We start from the raw sequence: 15,948 nt of genomic DNA on the forward strand, positions 1-15,948 counted from the left end.
CACTAGAAAGGTCATTTATTTATTTATTATTATTTTTAGCACTCAGACACAGCTTTGCTTTATTTATTTATGTATTTTTCCCACACACACACACTGTATTTTATTTTTACAAGAGATAAATAAACTGACACCAAGCATTGTAAATGGAGGCCATTTATTTTTAAAAATCTGATTTCCTCATTGTACTCCTCATCTCTTACCTGAAACCTCTTGACACTGAATTAAGACAGCTCAGGCCCACAAATGGGAAGTTAGTTGGCCAAGGAAATTACTGGCCTCAGGACTGGGCTGCTCACTCCTTGCTCACTCCCTCTCAGCAGTCAACTTCCAGCCAGGAGACATGGAGGTTCCGGTGAGTTCCCGGGAATCGAACCAACTGAGGAGCTTATGGCCCAGTCAGGAGTGAATCTGTGGGAGACATTGTGTCATTGTTCCCAGAACAAATGACAATGAAGAAAAAACAAAAAGATAGAGGGTGGAATTGTCAGGGTTTACCTGCTTGCTTTTACTCAAATAATGCAACCCCCTTAGGCCTAGAATCAGACTTAATTTGAGTGGGAGCCGTCTCAGCAGAGACCAATATGTCATCTTTCTGTACCACCACCCTGTTTTCTCTCAAGAAGAAATGCTTGCTATACAATCAGTGAGCACAGTTACAACCTCACTTTTCTACACATGGGTTGATCCAGGAATCCCAGTGTAAGAGCTCACTAATGTATAAATGTGTGTAGCTGTGGCCACATCACACTCTGGTAGTTTCACTACGCATTGCTGCCATATTTTTTAATCTAGATAATACTTCAAAAAATAGAGGAATTTGTATTCCTTTATAAAATTAAACACTATGTGCCTGTATTCTGCAAAAAAAATTGGCAAAGGGGTGGGGGACGAAAGAACCATTCCCCCTCTCCAATTTGGAAAGTGGGTCAATAAATACTTTTGTAAAATAATCAGTATTTATATGTTACTTCTTAGAATAATAAGGAATGTCAATGGGGAACCTAAAAATGAAAGTAATGAAGAGTGAGGGAGGTGAACAGATATCCCTGGGGGCTTTTGAAAACTCTATGTACCCTTACCCCAGAGATTTCAATACATGGTCTTGAGGGGGATATACCCCCTCCACCCATTCTGGTTCTGGGAAGACACCCTGCCATCGACAGCCATTGTTACTGATGGGAATATGTTGTCCCACAGGCATCTTGGTGCCAAAAAAGAAAAAGAAAAATGAAGGTCGGGTAAAACTGAGATAGTGGTTCAGGGTATTTCTTTACTTAGAAACAAATCCAGGGGAAATGCAAGCTGAGTCCTGTCTTCTCTTTCTCCACAATTCAAGGAACCAAGGAAGGTGCTACAGGGCAAAGCAAAGGTCCCAGGGGGAATCTTTTCAGTAGCGTTTAGGATGGCCTCTCCATCCCCAAGATGCAATGCTCAGAGGCAGCATGGTCCAAGCTCCACTCCGGGCAAGAGGTGACCTCTGAGTGTCAGGGCATTCACATGGTCAGACCAGCCCACAGCTCTCAAACAGTGTGTGTAGTGAAACACCCTCTGGGGAAGATTTCATGCCTCTCTGTTATCAGTTAGCAGCAGACAGGACAACAGCAGGCAGGCAAGATTCTATTCCTGCTGGTTTTCAAAAGTCCAAATTCTATGGGCCATGCTTCCTAGGCAGCCCAAAGTCTGTATTAAGGGTGGCCATACATACTGTCCCTTTTTTTCAGGGCCTTTTTATGTTAGGCAGAGATTCGGTGAAGAATTGTCACACTGTCTATGGGAAAAACATAAATAAAAAGAGGGAGATCGGAGCAGGGGGCACTCTACACAAGGGAAAAAAAAAGAGGATGGGGTTTGAATAAGTGAGTTAGTGGTTCAGGAAGGAAGACTATAGAATTCTCTGCTGAAAAGAGACAGTCGGACTCAGAAGATCTGGAGATACTTTCAGCAGGTGCAGCCAGTTCTGACTTCGGTCCAGTAAGTAGAGGGCCTCCGTCAGAGTCCCCTAACTATACTGAGAACCTGTCAGTTTCTGATGAGCTGAGGTTCAACACACACAAAGAACCATGACTCCTCTCTGGGACAGTCATGGCAGAGCAAAAAGGAAGCTTGGGACAGCTTATGCTGGCTCTTAAATCTCCCATTCTGAAATGACATTTTTCACTTCTCCTCACATATCATTGGCCAAATCAAGTCATGTAGCCAAGGCTGCAATTGGGCAGGGAAAGATATTTTGCCAAAGGAGGGAGGGGGCACCTTAGGGAGTGGTACCGAGCACTTTGGACAACAATAAAATCCATCACAGCATCCACCTGAATGATGGGCACCCTCCTGGAACAATGGAGCTAAACAGATTTTATGGTGCAGTGTAGTCGGAAGTCCTGAATTCTAATCTCTAACTTCTCTTAGACCTTCTCTGTGACCTCAGTGAAAGGGAGACCTATAGAGGATGGAGACCACATGTCCCGAGTTCTCCAGAAGGATCTGCATTTCAAGGCTACTGCGATGTTTCCCAGGAGAATACGTACTTAGCAGACCATGGGGAACTGCGGTCAGTATAAGTTGTTGAACTGTACTCCAGACCCTTGAGAATCCAGCCCCAAAGTCCTAGACAAGTGGCTTTACTAAATTCCCTTGCATAGTTGGACAGAAAAACATATTTGTAAAAATGATAATTAACAAAATAAAAGCATGCACTTAAACACCACAGATTCTAACCACCACCAAGACTGTTCGAGAGGCAATCATACCTGAGGTTGGCAGTGAGGATGCTACTCTGTCTAGTTCCAGTTCTTGGAGGACAGGATTATAAAGACCAACCTTTCTGCTGACCACAACTAAAAAATGCTGCTTAAAATATTGTTTATAAAAGCATTAAATATATAACAAGATCCTTTTGCACCATTAGGGCAAAATCTACATGAAGGCAGGAACCCAGAAAGACGAGCAGAGCGCTAAAGCTGCTTTTACTCTGAAGACACTTGTCAAATCAGATGAAATAGAGCTGCTGTATTTATCCCTTCAGAGGACCCAGGACAACAGGAGACACAGTCTAGGGTCCACCTAAGGCAGGGAGCATAATAAGAGACCCTCTGCCCAGAGGGCTGGAACCAGGAAGGGCAACACCTCTAGTGTAGCAATGAATGGGAAGCTTCAGCCCCAGCCACTCCCAGAAGACTGCAAGGATAATTGCCTTGACCATGAGGAGGAAAACGTATTGTTTAGCTTCAGAATTGGATAAACACTTATAATGACATGGGGATAATTACTATGAATAGGAACAGAATATATCTAAACTTTCATACTAATAGAGAGAAAATAATGTAATTATTAGAAAACATATAATCCAAAAGAAAACAAGAAAGAAGAGAGAGAGAATCAAAATACAGTGAGACATGAATTCCCTGGTGGTCCCAGTGGTTAGGACTCTGCGCTTCCACTGCAGGGGACACAGGTTCAATCCCTGGTTGGGGAACTAACATCCTGCATGCCGCACAGTGCGGCCAAAAAAAATGTAGAAGAAGAAAAAGAAGAAGGATCTTTAAGCAAAATACAGTGAGGCATAGATAACAAAAAATCAGATAATGGCGAATAAATTAGCAAATACATTAAGTATAAATAAACTGAATGTCCAGTTATAAGGCAAAGATTGTCTGACTGAATTAAAAAAACAACATCAAATGACAATCCCAACAGAATATTGTTAGACACCCACCTGACAGGCAAAAAATGAAAATGCGTGATCAGGCTAAGGGCTGGTGATGTTAACAAGTAACATGAACTACAATGTGCGGTTGGTGGAAATTTATATAACCCTTCTGGGTAATTTGTCACTGCCTTGCAAGGCTGAATATTCAAGAACCCTATGATCTAGCCATATACTCCTGGGTGCATATCCTAGAGAAACTCTTTCACATTTTCACTAGATTGCACCTACGATACTGTTCATTCATCATGTTTAGAAGGATCCAAAGCACATTCCAATGCATTTCATTCCACTTCTCTCTACCCTATTCCATTCCTCTACATTCAATTCTATTCCTTCCCAGTCTGTTTTATTCTTTTCCATTTCCCTTTACAAATGTCCATCAACCAAAGGATGGACACACACACACTGGAACACTATGGAGCAATAAAAATTAGTTACTTCTACTCACATCAACATGATAAAATTTCATCTTACTTCTTTTTCTCCACTTCTATCATGTTGATGTGAGTAGAAGTAATGAATCTGTGATTTAATGAATTGATATATTAAATGTATATATGTTAAAATATTTAAATATATGAATAAAAGTATATATAGTTATTAAAGTAACTATAAGTTTTCTCCGTGGGAAGGGAGAGGGGTGCTTGTATTAGGGGATTATTACATATTGTGAATGAAAGAGTTTTCAGGGGGCTGGCAAAGTCTTTCTGACCTAGGTGTTTGTTATGTAAGTTTTCAGTGTATAATTATTCTTTAAATTTTATGCGTATGTCTTATGTACTCCTCTGTATATAGGATATATTTCACAATTTACAACAAAGTGAATACCACCCCCTGTCTGGGAGAGATCCCCTTTCCCATTGCTCAGATGGCCCCAAAGTACCAGCATCTAGCAATGGCCTTCTGAATATTTTCATTAAGATGGTCATAGATTTTAAAACTGAAAGAGGACTAGAAAAACCATCATCCCCCTACTCTGAGAAAAGTTTGGGCAGATGAGCAAAGGAAATTCAAATAAGGAAATAATGAGACAGTGCCTGGCAAATAGTAAGCTCTTAGTAAATATTCCAGGTTCTTCTTCCACAGCACCTGCCATACTATCATTGCATTTCCTCCACAAGTCCAATTATTCTTTGTTTTCTCCAGAGACTAACAAAACCTTACATAGTAGGTGCTCAGTAAAATTTGTTTAATGAATGGATAGTGGTGAGACTTTACTGTATATAACCTTTACAATTTAGATTGAATGTAAATTTTAATAATACAGGAACCATAAAAATATGTCCCTACAGATCCCATAGCGTATGGACTTGCATATTATAGAAGTACAATAGATGTTGTAAATTCCATTCACTTCACATCAACAAAGATTCTTTTAACATCTATGATGTGCTAGGATGGAAACGAAGTGCCACGGGGGACACATAATTACGTGATCTGCCCACATGGGCAGGAAACAGCTCTCAAATGGTGGGATTGAAGGGGCTCTCTAACACCTGTAGCTTCTTGGAATTAGGTTTACAATGCACAGGTCTGGAAGATTATTCTTCCAGGCACTGTAAGCTTAACATAATGCCAGTTATCAGAAAGGCGGAAAGCCCTGAATCGACTGAAAACTACCCTCAAAGAGGATATCTAATTTTTAAATAGAATTTTTATTTCACTCGGACATATCAGACTCGTCAGCCATTATGTATATAATGGACATAAAATTTCTAGTATTATTATTAACTGTCTTTCTGATGCAGCACCCAGAACTTTTGGTTTTAAATTTGGGTCAAACTGCCATTGACCTCAGTGTTATAGGCCAAAGAGAATGCAAGACAGGTGTTCTTTTTTTTAAAGATCTTTACTTCAAATACATTTTTAAAAATTTATTTATTTTTGGCTGTGTTGGGTCTTCATTGTTGCGCGCGGGCTTTCTCTAGTTGCGGCAAACGGGGGCTACTGTTCGTTGTGGTGTGTGGGCTTCTCATTGCGGTGGCTTCTCTTGCTGCGGAGCATGGGCTCTAGGCTCCCAGGCTTCAGTGGTTGTGGCTCGCAGGCTCTAGAGCACAGGCTGAGTAGTTGTGGTGCACGGGTTTAGTTGCTCCGGGGCATGTGGTATCTTCCCAGACTAGGGATCGAACCTGGGTTCCCTGCATTGGCAGGTGGATCCTTAAGCACTGTGCCATCAGGGAAGTCCAAGACACAGTTCTTAAAACACCTTTTTTTACATGTATCCAACTCAGCCTCAAGTTCACTAAATCCTTTCTCATCTTTTCTTAATATTAAAGTCTTTACATTTGTCTTTCCTCCTTTGCAACACTACAAGTTTTTCCTCTGAGCACACAGTATATTTGGATAAATATGTGCACCACACATATTTAAAAGAGACTTCCAGAAGGGGTGATGCAAACCCTTGAAGAATGAGCAACTGACAGCTAAACAAAGAAGGGGGATAAATGTATTCAAAGTAGAGGAAACCATTGGCAAAGACTTCGAGGATGAAATAATCTAGAATCGTTCTTGAAACTCCACAGAGAGATATGTGGGACCTGGATGATAAAGGATTTTTCAATGTCATGCCAAGCATTAAGACTTTGTCTTAGAGGGAACGTGGAATCATGGGAATCATTTTAAGCCTGAACTACCTGATCAGGTTTGCACATCAATAGTGGGCCAGTAAAGGGCATTGCTCTCTCCCCCTTTCCCCAGGAATAGCTGGTGCTTCGCAGTGCTGCTCCCATGACACTGTAGCCCTGGGCTCTGATCTGTCTAACTTCTTGCAAATCCACACCCCTCTGCAGGAGGGATGGGGAGAACTTTCACTCTGTCATACAAAAAATCTCTAGAGAGTTTTGCTCTGCCAGTTGAGACCTACTGGATTCAGTGTCATGAGAAAACAGAGAAATAAATAGTTTACAATGTTTATACTGGAAAGCAATTAATACTCAGAATTTGAACATTAAACATTTTAATCAGTTTATATTGTCAATAAGGTTTCTATGGATTGTTTTCCAACAATGGAGATCCAGGTGAATAAGAAATAGATACACTGATGCTTATAAGTTTGCATTAGTACATCAGTATTTGTCAAATGAACACAGACACCCCCAAGACATACATATCCTTCAAGTTGCCTAATATGTCCTACCTAGTTATTTTTTTTGAGACAATCTTTGTTTTTATTTTATTTTTTACAGTTTTTTATTTTATTTTATTTTTAATATTTTAATTTTATTGTAAATTTAATAATTTACAATGTTGTGTTAATTTCAGGTGTATAGCAAAGTGAATCTGTTATACATATACATATGTATGTGTGTATATATATATATATATATATATATATATATATACACACACACACTCTTTTTTAGATTCTTTTACCATATAGGCCATTACAGAGTACTGAGTAGAGTGCCCTGTGCTATACAATAGGTCCTTATTAGTTATCTATTTTGTATATAGTGGTGTGTATGTGTCAATCCCAATCTTCCAATTTATCCCTCCCCCTGCCCTTACCCCCTGGTAACCTTAAGTATATCTTCTACATCTGTAACTCTATTTCTGTTTTGTAGATAAGTTCATTTGTAAACATATTGTAGATTCCACATATAAGTGATATCATATGACATTTGTCTTTCTCCGTCTGACTTATTTCACTCAGTATGACAATCTCTAGGTCCATCCATGTTGCTGCAAATGGCATCATTTTATTCTTCTTTATGGCTGAATAATATGCCATTGTATATATATACCACATCTTCTTTATCCATTTCTCTGTCAATAGACATCTAGGCTGCTTCCATGTCCTGGCTATTGTAAATAGAGCTGCAATGAACATTGGGATGCGTGTATCTTTTCAAATTATGGTTTTCTCCAGTTATGTGCCCAGGAGTGGGATTGCTGGATCATATGGTAGTTCTATTTTTAGTTTTTTAAGGAACCTCCATACTATTCTCCATAGTGGTTTTATCAATTTACATTCCCAGCAACAGTGCAAGAAGCTTCCCTTTTCTCCACACCCTCTACAGAATTTATTGTTTGTAGATTTTTTGATGATGGCCATTCTGACCAGTGTGAGGTGATACCTTGTTGTAGTTTTGATTTGCATTTCTCTAATAATTAGTGATGTTGAGCAGCTTTTCATGTGCTTTTTAACCATCTGTATGTCTTCTTTGGAGAAATGTCTAATTAGATCTTCTGTCCATTTTTTTGATTGGGTTGTTTGTTTTTTTGAAATTGAGCTGCATGTGCTGTTTGTAAATCTGAGAGATTAATCCCTTGTCGGCTGCTTCATTTACAAATATTTTCTCCCATTCTGAGGGTTGTCTTTTCATTTTGTTTATGGTTTCCTTTGCTGTGCAAAAGCTTTTAAGTTTAATTGGTCCCATTTGTTTATTTTTGTTTTTATTTTCATTTCTCTAGGAGGTGGATCAAAAAAGATCTTGCTGTGATTTATGTCACAGTGTTCTGCCTATGTTTTCCTCTAAGAGTTTTATAGTGTCCAGGCTTACATTTAGGTCCTTAATCCATTTTGAGTTTATTTTTGTGTACAGTGTTAGGACGTGTGGTCTCAGGACTTAATGAAGCTCAGGTTCTTCATATCTCATGGTGGAAAGAATTCAGTGAGAGACAAAGTGATAGGTAAGAAGTGGATTTATTTAAATGGAAACGCACTCCACAGACAGAGTGTGGGCCATCTCAGAAGGCGAGAGGCATCTCCTACCTAGTTTTTAAAAGATGATATAGGAGGACAGGAAAATCTTAATGTGGGGCTTCCCTGGTGGTGCAGTGGTTGAGAGTCCGTCTGCCGATGCAGAGGACATGGGTTCATGCCCCGGTCTGGGAAGATCCCACATGCCGCGGAGCGGCTGGGCCCGTGAGCCATGGCTGCTGAGCCTGCGCGTCTGGAGCCTGTGCTCTGCAACGGGAGAGGCCACAACAGTGAGAGGCCCGCGTACCACAAAAAAAAAAAAAAAAAAAAATCTTAATGTGAATTTATGCCAGTAAGCATGGGACAGAGAGAGTTTGAAAATAACTTATGGTAGAGAGTAAGTTCTGTGATGATAAAGTAGACACCGCAGGTGCAAAAGGCATTACAATTACTTAATTTGCGTTGCTCCCTGCACAATTAAGCAAAGTCCAAGAGGGTGAGGGGACTCTAAGGTCCAGTCCAGAATGGTTTCAATGTCCAAGGGGACCTATTGATGGAAACCAGTCAGGGTACAACACCAAACTCATGGGTAGCTGCAGTTTCCACATGGGAATCCAGGTCATTCTTCTGAGAGACTTTATATGATGCAAGAGACATCAGAAGCCACAAACGGGTTCTTGAGACATCGGGAACCGATCAAGGAAACAACAGATGATTTCTTCACCATAAAATCTAGTTGGGAGGAAAATCCTGATAAACCTCAATTATAATAAAAGTTAATAGTGACAGGGTGCTTACTTTATATCATGAGTTTTTCTTAGTACTTTACATATGTTAATTTATTTAAGCACACAAGAACACTATGAGGCCAATACTATCATTATTATCCCCATTTCACATATGAGGAAACTGAGGCATTGAAAGTCTAAGTAATTTACTGGCAGTCACATAGTTAATAAGTGACAGTTCCAAGATTTGGACCCAAACAGTCTGGCTCACCAACTATGTGCATTTTATCCACTAAGCTTTTCCCTAGGGCCAGTTTTAAAAGTCATAAACTCATTATAAAATGTTAAGCAATACAACAATATATTAAAGAATAAACAAAAGTCAACATTCTCTTCACCTCACCTCTCCCTGCCCTTCATTTTTTGGTCCAGTTATTATTGGTAAAAATTTAGAATTTTTGATAACAGAATGTATTTGATTAAAAACAGAATCATAACATATTTAAGTGTTGTACAGCGCTGATATGTTTCCAGTTCGGTACATAATGATTCATGAGATACGGGGCCTTGTTCGTGAGCCTGTGTTCGACCCATCTGGCGCCAGCACCAGCACCTCAGCTGGCGCATTTCCTTGTGCCTTGCACGTGCTGCTGCATATGCAGTACCTTGAGACGTCATTACAATACTGCCTCTGTGTGAAAAACGACGATCAAAAGAAGGAGGAAACTTTATTAAAAGGTGAAAAACTGGTTAATTTGTGTTGTGAGGTCATGCTTTGGCAACCCACGATTCTCCCTGACTGTGATTCCCGTAAAAGCCAGAAAGCTTCTGTAAACTTTTTTGTAAACTTTTGTAAATTTCTGAGTTTTCAACTTGGGGATTCTTGGAAGTTCAGGTAAAAATAGTCTCTGGCAGTGTGAAGGGTCTACATTTAGCATAAAGCTCTCTATGGAGAGCTGGAGACATGCGTACTAATCTCAAATTTGTAATAACCTAGGATCAATCACTTTCATTCCTGAGCATTGATTTTCTATTTCCAAATGTCAAAAGTCCTCACCACCCCAGCCCTGTTCGCTGCTGAGATTTTGGTGTCTAGAGGCACCATGAAAAGCAAAGTGGTCTCACCAAGCCTAATACAGATGTCCATCCCCTAACTCTGCTGTTTCTACCTACCTTTGTCCCTGTTTCGGTGTGCTTTTGCTTCTGGAGACCCATAGCTTCCTCCAGCTTTGTCTTACAGATTTAAGGGAATCTAGGTATTATCCATCATGAGGTATATTTTTTAATCCATGAGTAAACAGTTATTGACTCCTATTAGTGCAGAGTGAGGCTCTGAGGCTATTGGGATGAACAAAACACAGTCCCTGACCTTCTGGATTCCATCTGGGGCAGCACAGTGTTGCCTTTGTGGCCGTGAAACAATCGCACCTTCACTGCCATGACATTCTATCCGTGAACCTTTAGCTCTCTTGTTAGAATAAACTCCTGCTCTCTTCTTCTTTGACCAGTGAATTGTTTTAAGGGTTTGTTTTTGTTTTTTAATTTACAGACAAATGGAATTTTTCCAGTTCTCTTTTTTTAAATTGATTTTTAGCTTAATTGCATTGTTTTGAGAGAATGTCTATATGATACCAAATCTTTGACACATTCTGAGGCTACTGTTGTCCTTTCTTTATTATACTTTTCTGTATTTAGTTTTTAAAAATTTGTATTAAATATATTTAGAGAGACAGTATAATATTAAAGTTAAAACCTCAGGGGCTTTCCTGGTGACGCAGTGGTTGGGAGTCTGCCTGCCGATGCAGGGGACATGGGTTCGTGCCCCGGTCCAAGAAGATCCCACATGCCATGGAGCGGCTGGGCCCGTGAGCCATGACCGCTGAGCCTGTGCATCTGGAGCCTGTGCTCTGCAACGGGAGAGGCCACAACAGTGAGAAGCCCCCGTACAGCAAAAAAAAAAAAAAAAAAAAAAAAAAAAAAACACCTCAGACTCTAGCACCAGATCTGGATTTTAATCCCAGCTCTGCCAGTTAATGGCTGCATAAAATTGGGTGATTATCTGTCTTCATGTTTATAAAGTAGGGATAGTAATAGAGACCACTCCAATTGGCTATTGAGAAGATCAATGAGCTCATACCTGTACAGAGCTAAAAGCAATTCTTGGCACATAGTGAATGCTTAATAAATGTTATTTATTATTATTATTTCACTATATTATATTGCTATTAGTCTATTCCATTTATAGAACATTCTCAAAATGACAAACTTATACAGATGGAGACTGTATAATTTTGCCAGGGGTTAGGGATGAAGGGAGAAAGAGGATAACTATGAAGCGGTAGCATGAGGGATTTTTGTGGTGATGGGACAGTTGTGTATCTTGGTTGTGGTGGCCATAAATCTATACAGGAGATAGAATTGCATAGGGCTATACACACATACACATACACACACACACACGCACACACAAGTACATGTAAAACTGGTGAAATCTGAGTAAGATCTGTGGGTTATACCAACTGCATCACCTTCCTGGCTTTGATATTGTGTTATAGTTAAATAATATGTTACCACTGGGGGAAGCTGAGAGAAGGGTACATGAACTTCTATGTACTACTTTTGTGACTTCCTGTGAATCTGCAATTACTTAAAAGTAAAAAGTTTTTAAAGAAATGATCCTAGAACATTGTGAATATTCAATAAATGTTATTTAGTCTTATTATTTTGTCATAGCTGTTTTTCAAGTTTTTCTGCATTCAAAACATGTATTAATTTCAAAATTAAATACACAGCAATAAATGTTATTTTTAAAAGAAAGATTGTGCTTCAGCAAAGTTACAAATTGTTAAATACATAGAAACTCTGAGCCCCTTGTGAACTGTTAAGTAGGTTAGAGTTGAAAGGTTTGTAAGCCCCTCTTGAACTGTGAAAATATCAAGAGGCATGAGGAGGGAAGCCCCAGAGCTTGGGTGTGTGAATGTTGGTGTACTGGCTGCAGGAAACACTGGGAACAACAGATGAGAAAGGGCCGGCCTCCAGCAATTAGAACTCTGTGGTCTGGATGCCTGAATTCTATTCCCAGGACACCCCCAGTGAGAGCAATCACCCGTCTCTGTCTCCCAGCTACATAGTCTGGAAAAGCCAGAGTCATGGTTTCCAGAAGGGGCCTGGGAGACTGACTGAAAAGACAGTCTTTTCATTTAGAGCCAGAAATTGAGGGCCAGGGAGAAGCTTCCTGACCAAGGCCAATGACCTTGAGTCAGCCAGAGCAGTTTGCCCTGGATCTCACTGCGTGCAGCCCAGGGCAGCAGGGATTGGCTGATGTTCTCCACCCACAACTTCCCAGGGTCACTGAGGATGACCAGGGGAGTACAGCTTAGGTGCCCCCCATCAGGCCCTTGGCATTGAAAGTGAGCGACAAGGCAGCCAGTCCACACCTGGTACCAGGCACCCAGAATTCAGGACAATGCTCTGACATAGGGGGTGAGCTCCATGCCATGCCTAGCGGCTTCTCTGTTTACATTAAGTTTGTGGTTTTAACAGAAAGAGAATTCCAGTTCTGAGATCCTAAACTCTCTTCTTAGCCTGTGTTGTGCAGTCGGAAAAGCTATGCACTAGGGTGCATGAAGATAGCACAATGATGCAGAATTAATTTTTAACTCACCTGCCGGCACACAGAGGTATTGCCTGCGTGAGCTGAGCCCCCAAACACAGTCAGAAGGCAAAGGTTCCCTTTCCAGGCCACCGCTTACTCATCACATGTTCTTTCTGATCCTCAGATTCTTCATTGGCCAAATGGGATTCTTTCTTTCTTAATTGGCAAGATGACAGAGGATTAAGAGAGCTCTCGGAAATGAAAGCTCCTGGCGATCTCTAAACTTAATTGTTCTTATTCATGGCATCTCCTTAGCCCCTGCCTCCTGTCAGGGTTCTACTAGGGATCGGTCTCTTTTGCCTGAGAATTGGTCAATGACCCCCTCCTTTCCAAGGAGAACTGCAAACACGAAATTCAAAGGAATTCCTTTCTGAGTGGAAATTTACACACTCAAGTAGGTCTCTGAAGGAGAGACTTGGGGGCCAGAGGACCTCAAATCACATCCCACAGACCCCCAGCCAATTCTGTTGGATGGCTTTGCTGAGGTGAAGGAGAGCTGTAGGAAGGAAACAGGCACAAAGGCATAAGAGGCCGATTAGAAGAAATAGCCCTGACCCCATTTACACCTTCCTACTTTCCGAGAACCAGTGGCACCTGCGGCCTTAATGACTTGGTCTACCCTGCCACCTTGTGGCTCTTTGCGAGACTGCACTAATAGAACTGCCTCAAACAAGCTGGGTGCCAGAAGAGCTATAAACCCAACTGGAACCCTTAATCACACACTAACTCTCTCAGTCCACCATTCAGCAAACCTATACAGATGCTCAGAGTACCCCAGGCTGAGGAAATTCATGCATGGATGGTCTTTAAAGAGTTCCCAGGGTGGGGGAGAGTAGAAGGAGAAAAATGACATGCTAAGCAGAAGTCGTGGTGTATACAGACACTGAAGCCTGGTATGTTTGGGAAATGATGCATTCCAGGTAGGAATAGAGGGAGATGAGGTGTAGTCCCACTCTCAGCAAATGATCTGTGTGAAGCCCCAAGAAAAATGAGATGGACACAAGCCTCCCCTGGAATAAGTTCAGGGGTACAGGAGCTGTCCAACCTACACAAAATGACCCCAGACTCATGTGATCATGCCCTTCTCTCTTGAGATTCATAGCAGACCCATACTCCTGACTCTTCCCATGATCAAAACCAGTTTCTAAATGGGATAGGACCTTAGAAAACTCTCTAGCTTGAAAGGGACCTTAGAGTCATTTAGGCCAACTCTCCCCCCAAATCAACATCACCGCAACTCATCGTGCAGCTTCTGCTTAATCACCTCAGGGATGAGCCCAGGAGCCTGCCCAGAGCCCATTCCATCCTTAGACAACTATGAGAAAATCCTTCATTCCATGCCACTGAGTTCCTCCTTTTTATAATTCTTGGCCCAAGTTTCACTCTCCAAGGGTCACACTGAAGAAGTGATTTGATATAGGAAGATATATGAAGCAGGCAATCATTTAGGGGCTGTGCTCAGGTCAGTGGAAATAGAAAATCATGGCAGTGATTTTAGTGGAAAGAACACTGACTTGGGTATTGGGAGAGCCGTGTCCGAGTCCTTCTAGAATCTTTGCTTAATGTCACTTGGCTTCCTTTTATATATGACGAAGGGGCTGGATTAGAGTGGAGATTCTCCCCTCTGGCTGCATGAGTGTCGCTGGGGAGCGGACAGCAGTTCGATTACATGCTGCCTATGGCAGAGAGCCGGATTGGGTCACCACCAGGGTCAGTGCGAACACTCCAGGACGTTGCAAAATACCATTAACTATAATAGCCTCCTCTTCCTATTAAGGGGCTTTTATCAAACCTGTAATGGTCTGTATACACATTCTTGGTGATCCCTAATCCATAGAGAACTACATGGATCTAGATTTTTCTCCCTTCTCCATAACGGAAGTGTGGTTGCTCACTGAGCATAGTTAATTGGTCCCCTAGCCCTCTTCTGAGGTGAGACACCCCCCACACACCTCGCATTGATAAGAGAGACACAGTTGGTTAGAGGGAAAACAGAAGAGGCTCTGCCCAACCTCAGCCAAGGGACCTGGCCTCTTCATCTTAAAGAGGTCAAGTAAGGCCCCTGCCACCAGTGGTTTTTTTTTTTTTTTTTTTTTGCGGTACACGGGCCTCTCACTGTTGTGGCCTCTCCCGCTGCGGGGCACAGGCTCCGGATACGCAAGCTCAGCGGCCATGGCTCACGGGCCCAGCCGCTCTGTGGCATGTGGGATCTTCCTGGACCGGGGCACGAACCCATGTCCCCTGCATCGGCAGGCGGATTCTCAACCACTGCGCCACCAGGGAAGCCTACCAGTGGTTTTCTGTGACGTGACTGAGACCACGGTACAAAGTCCAGTGCCCGGAGTCAAGAAGTCTCTCCAAATCTCAGTTCCCTTCACCTTAGACCTCCGCGAGAAGGCCCAAAGAAGAGGTGAGGGTGGTGCCACCCCTGAGAGCATCTCACCAACCCCCATCCCACAGACAGTTCTTGTCGTGGGCTGAAATACGTCCCTCCCCCCACCGATTCTTATGTTGAAATCCTAACCCCCAGGACCTCAGAATGTGACCTGATCTGGAAATAGGGTCATGCAGATATAATTAGTTAAGATGAGGTTATTAGGGTGGGCCCTACTCCCATTTGACTGGTATCCATATAAAAAGGGGAAATGTGGCCACAGAGACACACACATAGGGAGAACACCGGGTAAAGATGAAGACAGAGATCAAGGTGACACTTCTGCAAGCGAAGGAGTCCCAAGGATGACCAGGAAACCACCAGAAGCTGAAGGAGAGGACCGGAATAAGACGCTGCCTCACAGCCCTCAAAAGAAACCAACCCTGCCGACACCCTGATCTCAGACTCCTAACCTCCAGAACGGTGGGACAACACCCTTCTGTTGTCCTGGCCACTCAGTTTGCGGTACTTTGTTAAGGCAGCCCTTGCACAATTATCCACCTCCAGAGATGGCTCCTATTGGTGACATTGAGGAGGAGAGCTCTCTTCAGACAGAAGGAGGCACTGTGGTCCCACAGAAAGGAGGGAGATGCTTGCCAGCCCTGGGAGTGCTTCCGCCCAGCCCCCAACCCCGCAGGCCAGCTACCCCTGTGTTGCCCTGAAAGAGCAGTTTGCCATCCGAGGTCCCTCTGCTCAAAGCCCCCCAGTCCCCAGGAACATCATCTTTTAGCCACAATGGTATGTCTCTTTGTGTCTCTTTGTGATTTTACTTCCATATTTGTCATG

The sequence above is a fragment of the Mesoplodon densirostris genome, chromosome 5 (assembly GCF_025265405.1).
Source record: "Mesoplodon densirostris isolate mMesDen1 chromosome 5, mMesDen1 primary haplotype, whole genome shotgun sequence".
Taxonomy (NCBI): domain Eukaryota; kingdom Metazoa; phylum Chordata; class Mammalia; order Artiodactyla; family Ziphiidae; genus Mesoplodon; species Mesoplodon densirostris.